The sequence below is a fragment of the Mus pahari genome, chromosome 9 (assembly GCF_900095145.1).
Source record: "Mus pahari chromosome 9, PAHARI_EIJ_v1.1, whole genome shotgun sequence".
Taxonomy (NCBI): domain Eukaryota; kingdom Metazoa; phylum Chordata; class Mammalia; order Rodentia; family Muridae; genus Mus; species Mus pahari.
Window position 1 is genome coordinate 46,672,265 of NC_034598.1, and position 5,932 is coordinate 46,678,196.

Below are 5,932 nucleotides of genomic sequence, written 5' to 3' on the forward strand. Positions count from 1 at the left end.
TTTTTTGTTTTTTTGTTTTTTGTTTTTGTTTTTGTTTTTTAGCTTTTGTGTTGCTGAAAGCTAGTGATCTGTTAAAATGTTCCAAAAGGATTAACATAATGTGACAAGGATACTGTGTCAAATGCAAAGGTGGGTAATGAGTAACTATTAAAGGTGATTAGTGATGGATGGCTCAAGGTAATTTGACTCTGGTCTAAAACATTCCAACTCCCTGTAAATACAGAAGATGTGGTCAATAAATTTGACTACTAAAATCTTTCACATAAGTATGACTTATTTTTCTAGAAGCCTCAATTTACAGTTCTTTCTGTTGACTAACCACCATATTTTATTCATATGGAAATCAAATGTTATTTTATATCTCAGGGTACTAGGAAGGATCATTCTTAGGGTCTGATAATGATGAGGCTGAATAAGGAAGAAAAGAGTCATTGGGAGAGAGAAATAATTTGTAAAACATTTAGATATAAGTACTTGAACCTATCAAGTTTATGTTCCATCATGGTCCAGAGTTGATTTACCTCTTTATATCTGGCAGAACATTTACATATGGCATATAATAGTACTATTTTCCAAATTAAAATAATCAAGGCACAGTGTGTTTCAAGAAGTAAAAAGGCTACAGATAAGAGAAATGTTTTTTGTCATTTGTTTATTGCTTTTTTTGAGGGATGGAGGAACACCAGGGATAGGTACATGTGAGGCAAGTGCTCTATCACTTTGCTACAGCCCTCAGCCCTGGAAACAGACACTTCAAGCAATCCGAACACATTGTCTTTTTTTTTTTTTTTTTTTTTAAAGAATATTTTTTATTGATTATTTGGTAATTTCTTTCTTTTTTCTTTTTTTTTAAAGTATTATTTATTATTTCTTAAGTACATTGTAGCTGACTTTAGACACTCCAGAGGGGGACATCAGATCTCATTACAGATGGTTGTGAGTCACCATGTGGTTGCTGGGATTTGAACTCCGAACCTTCGGAAGAGCAATCAGTGTGCTTAACCGCTGAGCCATCTCTTCAGCCCCTGAAAACATAGTCTTTAAACAGATTATGTTTCCCCAGGATATACAATTATTCATATTTCATAAAGTATTTTATTTGATTTTGGGAATATTTAAAGTAACTTGTTTTTAAATTTCAGCTTACCTTCGGTTAGCTTGATTTCATAGTTATAACTTATGTGGTATTACTAGCTCTAATTTTAGAAAGACTTGATCTTTAATATATAAATTCTTGTAACAATTTTTGTGACTATTAGTTTGTATTGCATTAGATTTTAGTTTGAAAAAGTAAGTGGAAAGTCACATTGTAGAAATCAGATAATAATACAGTATCACTTTAAATGTATTTTTCTACACTTATTTATTTTATGTACATAATAACATGTGCCAAGCCCAAAGTCTAGAGAACAGAGGACAGCTTTTGGGAGTTGGTTCTCTCCTTCCACCATATGAGATCCAGGGATCAAGTAGGGTTGTCAGTATTGGCAGTAAACAACTTTTCCTGCTGAGCAATCTCTCTGGCCTTAAATTCATGTCTAATAAAATTATGTCTTCCCATGTACCAAATATTTTTAGACACTGGAATAGAAATAATAGTCTAGACTGTTGAGAAATCAAGATTCCATGTATTTTGTGGTTATAATCACAATTTATTTCATAATCAGAAAGGAAAATGAGGCTCTAATAAGAAGGCATCTGGTAATATTTTCCATTTATGTTTTAGTAGAAAAATACAAATACTACTTAATTTTTAATATCAACTCACTATCACAGAACAACTTACTTTTTTAATCAAAGTATCTAGACTTTTTTTTTAACTAGTAAGATGATATCATACAAGTATGAATAGATAGTAAGGGTAAAATGCTTGTTGAACATGCACAAAACCTTGGATTCAATCCCCAGCACAACAGACACAAGGTGTATGGTATACATTATCCCAGACTTGGAATGTGGGTACAAGAATATCAAAAGTCCCCCCCACCCCCTGCCACACACACACACCAGAGGAATACAGTTCAGTCCATTATTAATTGATAACTAATTCAAAGTGGTTTAGGAGTTGTTAGAGCTGAGGATAATTGTCAGTTCCAGAAAATTAAAAAAAGAACAGCTAAAAGGATAAAACAGAGGAAGGTATTTCTATGGAAGTAATGACAGGAAAGAAACAAAAACCATGAATAGATATGAAGTCATAAGGGAATGATAAATTGTCAAGTAGGCCTTCTCATCTAAAGAAAAATCACATGCCTCTCATAACAGAGAGAATCTAAGACAGGCTAAACTGCAAATAGCACCCTAGCTTCATAGATTAATGTTTTTATCTGATGTTTAAGGAACACTTGTGAAATTTAATTTTCTATTTTTATCTAAATAATGCCATGTAATTGCAAAATGACTTAGTCTCTCCACTCTTTACTAGTGATTGGAGCTGTGCTTAGCTGTCATGAAAACTCTGCAAAAGTTTGAGCAGTGATACTGAATTGGCACTGTGATGAGACAACCATAGTTCTATTTAACATGAAAGAAGCTATGCTTTATACTGCAGAGCATCCATTGTAAAGAGACACATCATCACATGAAAACAGTGTAACCTTTACAGAATAAATGAACAAATGATGTTAATTGTGACAATATATGATGAGACAAGGGCTATGATAGGCACAAGAAGCTATTCTTCCAATTTTTGTAAAGTAAAATGGAAAAAAATTCACAGAAATAGTGTCATGGATTTTAAAACTTACATTGGGTTTTAGTAAGAAGTAAAACTTATTCAAGGATACATAATTTAATCTCAATTTAATTTGGCTATAAATAATAATTGCAAGAGATGAGACAAGGTGTGTGTATAAGAACATTGGTAGTAGCTGAAACAACCGAATGCTCTGACTCGTAGCCAGGGTTTTTGAAGACTGGCAAGGAAGCTAGTAATCCTGGAGCAGAAAATGTCAGCGAAATTTTGACACCAGTTGGAAATGATAGAACAAGGAGAAAGACATCCCTGAAAGCTTACTTATGCATGGTATACCAAATAGGTTACTGTGTAGCTTAAAGATAAAAGATGTATATACATGTCCAGTTCAAATTTGGTGCTGAGTTCATAGGATAAAAGTTCATAGGCATGATGCCTCAAAGCAGAGTCTAAGCTCCATCTTCTACTGGAGCTACTCCTACTCCTGGACCCTTGAGTTACTCTGTGAGTACATCTTCTCAAATGAAGTTGTTCATCTGTGTGAATAGCCATCAGGAGACAATGGAAGTCTTCAGGAACTGGGATATTTACTATTTTATTCTTGCTTGTGTCTTCACAGATTTGAATAAATAACAGTTGTTAAATAGGATATAATTTTAGATTATCTGCTGATTGAGATTTTCTGCTCCATTGCTCCCTTCTGTTAGTGTGCCAAATCCTGAGTAGATAACCCAGTTCCCTGTTTCTCCTTAATTGCATAGCACAAGGCACCCTAGTAGGGAAGTACAGTTAAAGTAGCTTCACTGAGCTGAAAGTTCTCAGACTTCTACAATTTCAAAGGCTTCTTAAGGGGGCAAACAGAATCAAGATGAGTAAGTGTGGAAGAAAGCAGGGCAAAGGTGAGACAAAGTTGGGAAGGGAAAGTGTACCTAAACCTTCAACAACTTGCATACAAATTCAGAATACAAAGAGGCTGGTGGGGGCAAAGTCCAGGGAGGAGATGATGAAAGGCTGACAGATGGAGTGCTCTCTGAGGACCAGCCGTTACAAATTCACACAATGTCCTGAAGTAAATCAAATTGGGGAACATGTGCACTAAAGGAACGAGAGAGAAGGATACACAAGAGTTACACAATAGTGACGGGTCTAATAGGGACATGGAAATCCCCTTAAACCTTAAAGTAGTTGGGAGGATGGTATTTAGGATGTTATTCTGGAACAGTTGAGAAGTGAGGGGTCAGTGGACAGGGAAGGACTGAGGTCCAGTGTCCTAAGATCTCAGGGAATTTAGTTGTCTATCTAATTCATTCTCAAAACTCTAACTTGAGAAACTCCAATTTTATGGCTCCTCCATCTAAAAATATATGGTATGGGTCAGTGGGGATTTCCTGAACAGATAAGTAACTAAAACACCAACACAACTCTCTTCTGTCTCCTTCTTATCTATCACCCTTCCCATCTCTCCTTCTCCCTTCCCTTCTCCTGACCCTCTCCCTCTCTTATCATCTTCCTTTTGCTCAGAAGCATGTCTTTCTCTTTTCTCCTATTCACCTTCCTCTTCCTGGCAGATTTTTAACGTTCCTGCCTTATTGTTTTTCAAATTCTAATAAAATCATCATCTCCAAATTTCCCTCTTAGTCTGTTTTAAGATAATTTTATCTGAGAGACTAAAAAACATGCTTAAAAGACCCTGTATTCCCAAGTAACAAAGCTGTATTGCACATATTATAGCAGAAGCTGGCCTTAATTCCTCCTGGCTCAGCCTTACAAGTAGCTGTTTGACAAGGCTGAGTCACTTGGTCAAGCTCACTAGCACTCTCAATGCCAGGTGGCAATATCTACCCCAGAATATTGTAGGAGGTTCCTAATGAATACAGCCTGGCCTCAGCTGGTACCCACAGAAGATACTCAGTCTTAATTTAGCCTTTAAAGAGGTTAGATCCATCCTAGCCTGAAGGGGAAATAGTGCTTACCCTTAAAGATTTATTTGTGCTCTAACTCTGATTCATCTGAGAGAAGGTAAGGGATGGCAGCTGAATACCAAGAAGACAAGCCTGGGGCTATTTTTTCACTGAGTCACAGAATGAGATAAAAAAGAAAATTTTTTTTCTTATCTTTTCTTTTCTTTTCTTTTCTTTTCTTTTCTTTTCTTTTCTTTTCTTTTTCCTTTTCTCTTTTCTTCTCTTTTCTTTTTCTTTTCTTTTTCTCTTCTTTTCTCTCTCTCTCCCTCCCTTCCTTTCTTCCTTCCTTCCTTTCTTTCTTTCTTTCTTTCTTTCTTTCTTTCTTTCTTTCTTTCTTTCTTTCTTTCTTTCTTTGTTCCACTTCTATTTTTTTTACTTCCTTCACTTTACTTTTCCAAGTTCTCATCTCATCTTTTACCTAGACCCCTCTAAGACCCCTCTGAACCTCATCAGTACAATCTTTTACAGCCTAGATAAAGAAAGCATTTTTCTTTTAATGGTGAAGTAAAGTAGAAAGCATCAAGGAGAGCTAAAGGGAACAGGCAAATTCTACCCCAGTAGAAAGTGTAAATAAAGAGACCCTACAATGAACCTCCAAGTTGGGATATTTTAGAAAATCAAAAAACTTCTAAAATAATTAGAAAGGGGCCAGAGACAGAGTTTAGTGGCTAAAAATTCATGCTGCACAAGGCTGATATCCTGAGTTCAATTCCCAGGATACATATAAAAACCAAATATAGTGTTGTCCATCTGTATTCTTAGCATTCCTATAGTGGAATCCGAGACAAAGATATGACCTTTGGCCAAAGAATCACAAGCCTGCTAGCCTTGTCATAATGCAGCAGCAAAAATAAGAGACCCTTTCTTAATAAAGTGAAAGATGAGACTAAAATTCTGAAAACTGTCCACACACTAATAAAATAAAAAAATAAAGTTGTTGAGGCAGAATCATTGGTTTATAATGATTAATATAATTTATAATCATTAACATAATGATTATAATGGCTTATAAATATTTTCTTTTTTCAATTTTTATTAGGTATTTACTTCATTTACATTTCAAATGCTATCCCCAAAGTCCCCTATACCCTTCCCCCCCTGCTCCCCTACCCACTCACTCCCTGGTGTTCCTCTGTACAGGGGCATATAAAGTTTGCAAGACCAAGGGGCCTCTCTTTCCAATGATGGCTGACTAGGCCATCTTCTGCTACATATGCAGCTAGAGACACGAGCTCTGGGGGTGCTGGTTAGTTCATATTGTTGTTCCACCTATAGG